The following is a 12,837-nucleotide window of genomic DNA, read 5'->3' on the forward strand; positions in this document are numbered from 1 at the left end:
CCTGCAGTGCAGTACATCGTACTGTGAGTTTTCCCCATTAATTCACAACTACGGGTTTCGTACTGAGGTGTCGGAGTTTTGCTGCCTACTAGGGTTGAAGCAGATTGTTTAAACGCAGGCTAGCTACAGCTGCTATGCTAACGTTAGTGACAGCTTCGGAGGGCGTTCGGAGAAGGTATCGGAGGGCGGTCGGAGAAGGTATCGGAGGGCGGTCGGAGAAGGTATCGGTGGGCGTTCGGACAAGGTATTGGAGGGCGACCAAAACCTTCAGCAGAGAGAGAAAGAGATGATGATCAGTCCATGATGCTAGAGTGCTGCTTCCAGCAACAGACAGAGCTTCGTCACAGGCCTGTCCAGAATGCTGGTCCTTGTTTTAAGGCGCACTGAGCGAACCAGGCCCTTAGCATCTGGTCTGGCATCCAAAACTTTCCCCATTGTCCAAGATCCTCTTGGAGCCGTGGCATCCACAACAAGAACAATGTCTCCAGGAGTGAGGCTTCTTCTTGGCCTTGTCCATTTTTGTCTCTCCTGCAGCATAGGTAAGTACTCAGAAGTCCACCTTTTCCAAAAGAGTTGAGCCATGTACTGTATTTGCTTCCACCTTTTCCTGGCGTATAGATCACTCTGGTCAAAAAGTCCTGATGACATGATTGGTTTCCCCTTCAACAGTAGAATGTAATTTGGTGTGAGCGCTTCAAGGTCATTCGGGTCATCTGAGACCTTTGTAATGGGTCTGTCATTTAGAATTGCCTCAACCTCACAGAAAATGGTTTGGAGACCTTCATCATCCAGAATTTGCTGCTTCAGAACGGAGGTGAGAACACTCTTCACTGAACGGATCAAGCGCTCCCAAACACCACCCTGATGGGAAGCTGCTGGTGTGTTAAAGCTCCAGTTTAGGCCGTCCTTGACCAAAGTACTTTGAATTTTGCCATGATTTAAAGCAGCCAAACTTTCTTTCAGCTCCCGATTGGCTCCAACAAAATTTGTGCCGTTATCAGACCTGATAGATGAGACTGGTCCTCGTCTACAGATAAACCTCCGAACTGCATTTATACAGGAGTCTGCATCCAATGTATATGCGACTTCCAAGTGTACAGCCCGACTGGTCAAACAGGTGAAAAGTACTCCGTACCTTTTAATATGACTTCTGCCTCTTTTAACATCGATAGGACCAAAATAGTCAACACCAACATCTGTGAAAGGTGCTTTGTCAGGCAACACTCTCTCCTCAGGCAAGTCTGCCATCTTCTGTTCACCAAGCTTTCCTCTGTTACGTCTACAAACAACACAGTCAGATATTACCTTCCTGGCCGCAGAGTTTGCACTAATTATCCAGTACTTTTGCCGTAAACTGGACAGCATGTGATTTCTTCCTGCATGCCCCATTGATGATGGATATGGCGCAGAATTAGTGTGGATATGTGCAGGTCTTTAGACAAGATGACTGGATGTTTGGATTCTGCTGGCATTGCTGCTTTACTCAGTCGACCACCCACCCGGAGGATTTTACCATCCATTACCGGGTCCAGTTTGTACAGTAGACTGTCTTTGGGAATGTTTTTGCAGCCACCCTTAAGTGAGGCAATTTCGCTTCTGAACTTGTGTCGTTGCACATATTGAATAATTGACTGCTCCGCCTTAGCAAGATCTTCAGGAGTAAGACTTTGTCCTTTGAGTGTGTCCTTGAAGCTGTGAATTTTCCTTTCCACTTCCTGTTCTTGCATCTGGAGATTGTCCTTTCTGAGGCCTGCAGAAGCACAAAACTCCTTTCTCTTCTGTCCCAATAACATCAGAGTTTCCTTGACCTTCAGAAACCAAGCTGCAGATGTTTTTAGCTTCATCCAAGATGAAAAATAACAGATGAGGTGGTCAGTGGCATTTTCCACATCCTTGACAACAGTGTTCACTATCAAGTCCCTCTTGACCTCTGGGTCATCCGCAGGAATCACACCAAGATCCACATCCATTTTAGGCCATTCCTCCTGTGACCTATAGAGAAACTGAGGTCCACTTATCCATCTCCTGTCATTCAGGAAATTCTCAGCTCTCCTTCCTCTTGATGCTTCATCTGCTGGTTCCCTGATGACAGAGGTTCTGTTTGCCACAAAGGTGTGAAATCTCCTGTTTTCATTGCAGATATATTTAAGGACTGTTGTGCTGTCGGTCCAGAAAACGGACTTCTCCAGCTTAAGTTGCAGCTCTTTCAGTAGCATTTTATCCACTCGAACAGCAAGAACTGCAGCTGTGAGTTCCAATCGAGGAATTGTAGTCTGCTTCAGAGGAGCGACTCTGGCTTTTCCCAAGAGAAATGCAACATGTACTTTGTGATCCTTCTCCAGTCTTAGATAAGACACAGTTCCGTATCCAACTTGACTGGCATCCGAAAAGTGGTGAAGCTGTGCTGTAACAGGATCTCCAAAGTCTCTGGGTTTAATACAGCGGTCCACTTTGAATTCAGCCACCTTTTGGAGGCCCTCCAGCCATTCAGACCACTGCTCAGCAAAGGAATTGAGAATTGCTTCATCCCATCCCAAATTTCTCCTACAAAGCTCCTGCAACAACAGCTTTGCAGGCAGACTAAAAGGGGCTAGAAATCCTAAAGGGTCATAAAGTGAGCTGACCACTGACAAAATCCCTCTTCTGGTCTGTGGTCGTTCTTGTGCTGAGATCCTGAACTTAAAATTGTCAGTTTCGATGCACCACTGTAGTCCTAGTGCTCGTTCCATAGGAAGTTGGTCTGTGTCAAAATCCAATTCCATCATGTCCTTTGCTCTGCTGTCCTCAGCAATTGATAGTAGCACTGTACGGCTGTTGCTGGTCCACTTGGAAAGATTGAATCCTCCTTTATGACAGAGAGCAGTCAAATCCTTGACCATGTGCACTGCTTCCTCTACTGTAGCCATCGATTTCAGACAGTCATCCACATAAAAGTTACGTTTGACTGTACTGACCACTTCAATAGGGAACTGTTTGGCATTATCATCTGCAGTTCTCCTCAGAGCATAATTCGCACAACTTGGTGATGATACAGCTCCAAACAGATGTACTTTCATGCGATACTCCAGGGGAGACTGTGCAGTGTCACCATTAGGCCACCAGAGGAAGCGTAGAAAGTTGATATGCTTGTCTGAGACATGAACTTGATGAAACATGGCTTGAATGTCTGCCATTACAGCAACAGGCTCTTGCCTAAATCTAACAAGGACTCCTATAAGTGAGTTGGTAAGATCAGGACCCTGCAAGAGCTGGCAGTTTAGTGATGTCCCTTTGTACATTGCTCCACAGTCAAAAACAACTCTCAGCTTGCCTTTTCTGGGATGATAAACTCCATGATGAGGGATATTGTGGAGAAAAATGTAAATACATAAGCTAATCACACATGTTTTAAATTACTACACATAGACTCAGATGTTCAGGCTAGTGGAAAACTATTGTGAGGGTCAGAAACTGTGTCAGGGCATTCCATCTGTACGCCATACGTTGAAAACAGGAAACACAAGAGAGGATCACATTTGGGTCACACACACACACATGACAAGCTCATGATATACATCCCGACAACATACAATGAACGGACACATTGTGTAGCTGCACCCGGAAGGAGCACATGACAAGCTCATGATATACACCCGACAACACACAATGAACGGACACATTGTGTAGCCGCACCAGGAAGGAGCACATGACAAGCACATGATATGCATCTCGACAACATACACACACAATACATAGATGACAGCACCCGGAGGGATGGACCGTATGAGCCAGTGTGGGTGGAGATACCCAGCGCTCCAACCAGGCCGCGGCATGCTAAAATTACGCTCCGCCTGCATCTATAGAATGAGCCAATCAGACTCATGCGGAGTCTCTTGAAATACGCTGCGCACTCTGTTGTAAAGCGCCTTTTGAGTGAATTCAACCCTATGTTGAGTTGACTACTAGGTCCGTGCACGTTTAACTGCCGGAATATGTTTTCCTGATATTTGTGCTAATAAAGCGCTGTTATTGATACAACCCATAGACTCTCCTCCTATATTCAAGCTTACTATTTTTTTCACAACAAATCTGGTAGCAGAGGATGGTTTGGAGAAAAGCTTGAGGAGGAAAGAATTTTAACGACTACCTCCTGTCTTGCAGAAGGAGGGGGGCTTCCTGAAAGAAAGTGGAGGCCAGAAGGATTCATCCACTCTCGGGAAAGTTGATCACATGAGCGCTCAACCGAAAAGGTAAGCAGAAACCTATTTAATTGAATTCTGTATATTGAAAAATATAAATTAGGTGATCAACAAATACCGAGTGTGAGTATGAATACTTTAGACAAAATTTAACTAAAGGATAAAATGTTAAAAAATAGAAGGAAAACATATTCTGCAAAAGTGATAAAATAAACCTGCCATAGTGTGTACACATGTATGACTGAACCTAACAGAAAACACGAGATGAAGGACGAATAGAAGGGCTTTTATGTGTACAGTATCGTGAAGTAGCGGACCCACCATACTCCGTGAAACATGAGAATTCTTGCACATAATTAAGTCACTCTATTAACGAAGATAGCGTGTTTTGGGTTAACCAACAGACTGCATAAATAGTACTTTGTAATTTGGAAACCGATACAACTCCTCCGGGACCTCGCTGTCGAGTAGAGAAGCGTAGGCAGTGGTTGTAATACAGGAAAACTTATAGTAATTTGGAAACCGATACAACTCCTCCGGGACCTCGCTGTCGAGTAGAGAAGCGTAGGCAGTGGTTGTAATACAGGAAAACTTATAGTAATTTGGAAACAATACAACTCCTCCGGGACCTCGCTGTCGAGCAGAGAAGCGTAGGCAGTGGTTGTAATACAGGAAAACTTATAGTAATTTGGAAACGATACAACTCCTCCGGGACCTCGCTGTCGAGCAGAGAAGCGTAGGCAGTGGTTGTAATACAGGAAAACTTATAGTAATTTGGAACCGATACAATTTCTCCGGAACCGCGCTGTCGAGCAGAGAAGCGTAGGCAGTGGTTGTAATACAATAGAAATTTATAGTACTTTGTAATTCGGAAACCGATACAATTTCTCCGGAACCGCGCTGTCGAGCAGAGAAGCGTAGGCAGTGGTTGTAATACAAGAAAATTTAGACATGGCATGGAGTTTTATGACATAGACATAGAAGAGTTCAGAGATATAGATAACAAAGAAGAAGAGGAAGCAGCCGACACCCTGTTGCACGCTCTAGGAAGTGACACTCTCCACTCAGCAGCAACAGCAGAGACACACATACCAACGATAACGGAAGTGAGTAGACAGATACTAGAACTAGAAAAGCTCATTAAGACGAGTCTGTTAAATAAACCTAGTGGGATTGGGGCTGGTCTGGGTAACGTTAGGAGCGATTCTTTTGATTATATTGAGGGATTGAACGAGGGGGAAATGGAAGACTTCGTAGAGACCTTGAAGGCTAGAGTTATGACTGAGGATAGAAGTAAAAAGGGAGATGGGAAGATAGTTAAATCAGTAGCGAAAAGGTGGGAGATAAAGGGATGGATCACCAAGGACGGGCTGCCATCAAGAGAAGCTATGAATATAATGGTGAATGATGTCAAACAAAGATTAGAGAGAGCTCGACAGAACATGGAGGCTGAAAAGGACAAGCGATCAGTTTTCAAACCACTCAAAAAGATGTTTGAAGAACAAGAAGAAGAGACAAGAGTAACAAACCTAATGCTAAAAGATCTATTCCAGCAGAGAAAAATGGAGAGGGGAGACAAACATGAAGAGACACAGGGAGGGGGAGGGGGCATATATCCAGTCCTGCCAGAGAAGTTAACAACTGGGCCTCCAGAAACGACACCTCCCCCAACAGCCCCACCTCCCTACACCCACCAAAGATTTATGCCTGCACAGACCACAGACACAGCAGTACAAGCACCAGTACTAACATTGGCCGGCGTGGAAGTCCTCGTACAAGACCAAGACAGAGAGGAAATGAAGAGAGAAGTGGAAAGACTGCAACAGCGAATAACGGCACTGGAGCCCCCTGGAGGATCAAGGAGTCAAGGCAGTTCAGAAAAGACCTGGTCAGAAAGTGAACCAGAAGGACCTCTCACAAAAAATCCCTCGAAGCCACCTAGTGGTGGAAACCATATCGACCCAAGGAAGGAGGGGTCAACCGGAGTAAAGTCACCTGCCAGCAGTATTGGCGGCCAGAAAGAGGAAGAGGAACGGGGAGCGGCTGGAGGATACAACCCTAAATCAGCGGCATGTGGATATGATCGGGACTTCATGAGAGATAACGAGGACCACTTTGGCCTCCCCACAGGAGGGGTAGACATATCTCAATTGACTGATCTAAGCAACATGGCCGCTCCAAGTCCAAAAACCCCGCCAAGGAGCCCAAGCCCCACCAGAAGAAGATATGTGGTGCTTCACGGGCCCCCATACCACGGATGTCTCCCTCCCAGAACACATACCACTGCCAAGACAACATGGACTCCCATGTACGGATCACCCAGGAGCCGCAGCGGTTTTGAATGCGGTGAACTCACGATTTTGGACTATAACCCCCCATGACGTAGGAGCCCTGGAAACACAACCAGTGATTGTCACCCTGAAAGACCCAGATGCACCTCCTATTTATCGACGGCAGTATCCCCTAACCCAAGATCAAATGAAGGGAATTGCCCCCACGATACAGGGCCTTCTGGACGTCGGGGTAATATACGAGTGCCACTCCCCATGGAATACTCCCATATTACCGGTACAGAAAGCAGGGGGAAAGGGCTGGAGAATGGTACAAGACTTCCGCCCTATAAATTATGTAACGACTCCAGATGTTCATCCAGTACCAGACCCACACGTAGCACTCACGAGTTTAAGCCCAGCATTTCGATACTTCACTGTCATAGATTTGGCAAACGCTTTCTTCAGTGTTCCACTGGCACAAACATCACAAGCCATGTTTGCTTTCACGTTTGGGGGCAAACAGTACACCTACAATCGGTTGCCACAGGGGTTCAGGGACTCGCCAGGTCTCTTTAATCAGGTACTAAAAGCACACCTACTAGAACTCCAATGGCCACCAGGGGTTGTGCTCATCCAATATGTAGATGATCTTCTCTTGGCAGCAGAAACATCTACCCTCTGCCTGGAGGCCACTGCCCTACTGTTCTCAGTTCTGCACAAAAAGGGCTACAAAGTCAAGAGAGAAAAAGTGCAGCTATGCAGAGAAGAAGTCCTATTCCTGGGCCGACAAATCTCGGCATCAGGATTGGGAGTATCTACGGCCCACAGGGAATCAATCCTACACCATCCAAAGCCCACCACGGTGGCAGATATGCTGTCATTTCTGGGACTAACGGGCTACAGCCGATCCCACATACCTGATTACTCCAATCGGACACAACCTTTGCGGACAATGATCAACGAGGTAGGGGCTCGAAACCTCACAGAACGACTACCCTGGACTTCTGAAGCTGAACAAGCATTCACTGACATGAAACAAGTACTCTCCCAAGCTGCTGCACTCACCTCACCGGACTACACAGAAGTGTTCCATTTGGATGTTTCTGAACAAAATGCATTTTTAAATGCTGTTTTGTATCAGAAAAAAGGGGGAGAGAGGAATGTGCTGATATACTACTCTTCAAAACTCGACGCAGTGGAAACCGGACAGTCAATGTGCGCCAGATATGTTGCAGCGGTAGCAAAAGCTCTCCAAAAAACAGCACATGTAGTGATGTGTCACCCATTACAGGTCCACACTGAACATGGAGTTGCAGCGTTTTTGGCAAGTAAGGAGTTTACTTTCAGCATGGCCAGAAAAACCAAGATTCAAAGAGAATGCACCAGGCCACATATAACCTTTGTCGCAGCCGAAAGGAACATGGCTGGAAACTTTGGGAAAGGAACCCCACATTCATGTGAAGAACTTGCGGTCAAGGAAAGTAAGCTCAGACAAGACCTGAAAAATGACATAGATCCCAAAGCAGAACTCTGGCTCTACACTGACGGATGCTGCTACCGAGGAGAAAACGGACTGAACCAGGCATCATATGCAGTGGTTCAGCAACACTCCAATGGAAGACATGAGACGCTCAAAGCAGAAGTAATACCACAACCCGCTTCAGCGCAAATGGCAGAAGTCAAGGCGCTCACCGAAGCCTTGAAACTGGCCAAAGGAAAGACGGTGAACATCTTTACAGATTCTGCTTACGCACATGGGGCGGCACAAGTAGATGCACCCATGTGGCAACGGAGGGGATTCGTAACATCCAGCAACGCCCCAATCAAACACCAAAGAGAAATACAAGAGCTGGTGGAAGCAATCACCCTACCAAGAGGAGTATCCATAATGAAGTGCAAAGGACATGAGAAAACAGGCACCAGGATCAGTCAAGGAAACGAGGCTGCAGATCAGGCGGCCAAAAAGGCAGGAGGATATCAGCCAAAGCAAATGATACTTAAGCTGACGCCCCCCCAACCTAAACTCACCGAAGAGGACCTAAAAAAGATACAAGAACAAGCAGGCCCGTACGAATGGTCGACATGGACACAAAAGGGGGCCACAAAGAAAGAAGGTCTCTGGAGATCACATGATGGAAGGATAGTGGCACCAGCAAAACTAGTAGCGACCCTACTAAAAGAAGCCCATGGACCAACCCATGAAGGACAAAGACAAACACTGTTGAACATTTCAGCACTCTGGTGGCACCCACACCTAGACAGCATGGCAAAACTATACTGCGAAGAATGCGTCGTCTGTGGAAACCACAACCCAAGAAAACCATTCAAAACGCCCATGGGATCCTACCCCGTACCTCTCGCACCATTCCAAGATATTAGTATAGATTATACAGATATGGGACAGGAGAACGTAGTACAGGGAAAGAGGTACATCTTGGTAATGGTAGACAGATTTTCAAGATGGGTAGAAGCAATCCCCACAAATAGAGAAGACGGGAAGACAGTAATAAAGTGGTTGCAAACAGAGCTAATACCCAGATATGGGGTACCGAAACGTATCAGATCAGACAACGGGACACATTTTAATAATCAGATGCTGAGTGAAGTGGAGGCATTCCTGGGGATTGCACACAGTTTTGGTTCGGTCTACCATCCACAGTCCCAGGGACTGGTGGAACGCGCGAATCAAACATTGAAGGCTAAAATAGCCAAGGTATGTGCGGGCAGTAAGATGACATGGTTGGAGGCCCTCCCTTTGGCTCTCATGGCCATGAGAACCTCAAAAGGGGGAGGCACGCACCTGTCGCCCCATGAGTTGTTGACGGGAAGGCCAATGCCTGGCCCGCCACGTGATGGAGGACATATACCTCCTTTAGATGTGTGTCAGATAGAGAAATCCGACTACATGAGAGAACTAATATCTCTTGTCTCAGCCCTCTCAATACAGGTGCAGAAGGCACAGGAGAAGGATCCCGAAGAGCAGGGGACGATAGTCAAAGTAGGAGACTGGGTCAGGGTCAAGGTTCACAAAAGAAAGTGGACAGACCCCAGGTGGACTGGTCCGTACGAAGTGAAGGAGGTTACTTCACACTCGGTCCAGGTCAAGGGAAAAGCAGGAGCTCCCTGGCACCACCTGACACATTGTGCCCCAGCATCACCACCTACTCGCTCACTCCAGGAAGTGAGAACAGATTTGGCCCAAAATGACGACTCCGAGGAGTTTTAGGAGACTCTCCGGAGATCCGTCTGTTACACCGGAGGAAAGACGGAGGTGGAGATATGCAGACTATCTCCCATGGGGGAAAACGATGTGCACCGTGATCATGGGTGTAACCGGGGTGGCGGTAATACTCCTTCTACTAGGACTCGAACTAATAAACAAAGAGCGAGACAATTCCACCAACATTTACCTAACACGTCCCAAAAGGGAACAAACGAAAACTTTCCAGATCCCCGAAGTCGCGTGCGGTGCTAAAATAGTTTTAAATTATACTGCCGGGGATACCACAATGTTCACATTCGACCTGTGCTCCGTGATAGACTGCGGGGAATCCCAAGCAAGTTGGCGGGGCTACGATGTCTATCTGTGTAATAGTCCACGAATAGTGGAGAGCTGCGAGGCCACTGGGAATGCTTACCAACATGGGTTTGGGTTCTCGGTGGATTCACAGCCATTTTGTCCCGATTGGTATCAAGTAACAAAGTACACTGGGACCTGGTCCGGTTTTACCAGACACACACACAGCGAGTTTTGGGACCACATTTCGTTCCAAAGAGATTTCAGTCCAACCGGCAATCCGCTCACTCTCTCTATCAATAACATTAAGGCAAGCTCCACGGGAAAAAATCGCATATGGATCGCATTAGGAGTAGACGTCACCGGAAAAGACCAGATACGAGGAATACAAGTAAACATATACCCGCCCAAATACGCCCCCACTAGTAAAGGTAGTGCAACGAATACGACCACAGCTAATTCCACTGCCCTAAAGCCGCCCACTACCAGTCCGATAGTGATGACCCAGGATTACACAGAATTAACTCCTTTAGACGTCGTAAAAATGGCTACAGGCTTCGGAGAAAGTAACATTTGGTTAAGGTGGATTACGGATAATGCTAAGCGCCAGAACATGACGGGATGTGTAGCATGCGCGGCTGCGCGTCCTGCCATGTTCATCGAACCTGCCCCCTTATATCCAGACAAAGACAAAGTAGGTTATGAATGTATGATGAACTTAACCAGAAAAGCCACACCCTCAGGATGCCAATCCCTGGCATCAGTCTTCCCACCCATTGATAATAAAACTAGGGCCGGCTATTTTACCGCCATAAAAGGAAAAGATCCCAGGTATCAGTGTTTCAACTTCGCCAGCAGCAAACCAAAAGTTAATGTGGGAAACATACCCTCAGATTGGTGTAATAGGACAACATCTGGGGATGTGATAGGACCATGGGCCCGAGCGGGACTGTTTTACTATTGTGGAGGGTTGCGTCTCTATTCTCGAGTAGAGGCCGACACCACCATAGGCACCTGCGCCATGGTCAGACTAGGGATGCCCCTTACGTTAATAGGCAGTCGAGTGATAAAAAACCCCTCAGGACCTAACGCCCTCGTCCGGCGAAGAAGAAGACATATACTTGCTAAAAGGGACACAAGCTTGCAAGACCCATTTGGAGGGACCACATACGTGGACGCCATAGGTATCCCTCGAGGCGTGCCAGACGAGTATAAATTGGCCAATCAAGTAGGGGCAGGGTTCGAATCGATCTTTCTCTGGATACTCCCCAATAAAAACGTAGACCGCATTAATTATATCCACTATAATATTTTGCGCCTCGCTAATGCCACTAGGGATGCAGTGGAAGGGCTGGCGGAGCAGCTCGCACCCACATCGATCATCGCTATGCAAAATAGAATGGCGCTAGACATGCTCCTAGCTGAAAAAGGGGGTGTCTGTGCCATGTTTGGAAAACTTTGCTGTACCATAATCCCCAATAACATGGCCCCAGATGGCTCAGTCACTCGAGCATTAGAAAACCTAAGGGCACTCTCCAAAGAAATGCACGAAGCATCAGGGGTCGATGACCCGTTCACCAAATGGATGGAAGATGTGTTTGGAAAATGGAAAGCGGTAATAATATCTTTAGCAGCCTCAATAGCCATCTTCCTGGCCATACTAGTCACCTGTGGGTGCTGCTGCATTCCATGTCTGAGAACCATGGTTTCCAGGTTAGTGCAAACTGCACTGACTAAAGAAAAAGACCCACCAAAATATATGATGCCTCTACTAGCTAATGAGGAATTTGAGGATGGGAGCCTGGACATGGAAGACGAGGAAGGAAAAGAGTACCTTTAAGCAAAATGTTCACACCTAGTTGGTGTGAAAAGGGGGATTTGTGGAGAAAAATGTAAATACATAAGCTAATCACACATGTTTTAAATTACTACACATAGACTCAGATGTTCAGGCTAGTGGAAAACTATTGTGAGGGTCAGAAACTGTGTCAGGGCATTCCATCTGTACGCCATACGTTGAAAACAGGAAACACAAGAGAGGATCACATTTGGGTCACACACACACACATGACAAGCTCATGATATACATCCCGACAACATACAATGAACGGACACATTGTGTAGCTGCACCCGGAAGGAGCACATGACAAGCTCATGATATACACCCGACAACACACAATGAACGGACACATTGTGTAGCCGCACCAGGAAGGAGCACATGACAAGCACATGATATGCATCTCGACAACATACACACACAATACATAGATGACAGCACCCGGAGGGATGGACCGTATGAGCCAGTGTGGGTGGAGATACCCAGCGCTCCAACCAGGCCGCGGCATGCTAAAATTACGCTCCGCCTGCATCTATAGAATGAGCCAATCAGACTCATGCGGAGTCTCTTGAAATACGCTGCGCACTCTGTTGTAAAGCGCCTTTTGAGTGAATTCAACCCTATGTTGAGTTGACTACTAGGTCCGTGCACGTTTAACTGCCGGAATATGTTTTCCTGATATTTGTGCTAATAAAGCGCTGTTATTGATACAACCCATAGACTCTCCTCCTATATTCAAGCTTACTATTTTTTTCACAACAAATCACCACACCTTTCCATCGTTTTGCCTTAGTTGGTCTGGAGGTATCAGCTCAGCATATCCTCGAGTTATCATGTCCTGAAGAAATGTGATGTATTCCTTCTTAAATGGACCATTCTTGTCAAATTTTCTTTTCAGGCTCAGGAGGCGCTGTTCTGCCACACAGCGATTATTTGGTAAGATGGTATTCTCCTGTCTGAGAGGTAGGTCGATACAGTAATGGTTTCCAGTTAATGTTGTAGTACTGGTCATGATGTTCATGAACTTGACAT

The sequence above is a fragment of the Eutrigla gurnardus genome, assembly GCF_963514095.1.
Source record: "Eutrigla gurnardus genome assembly, chromosome: 21".
Classification (NCBI taxonomy): Eukaryota; Metazoa; Chordata; class Actinopteri; order Perciformes; family Triglidae; genus Eutrigla; species Eutrigla gurnardus.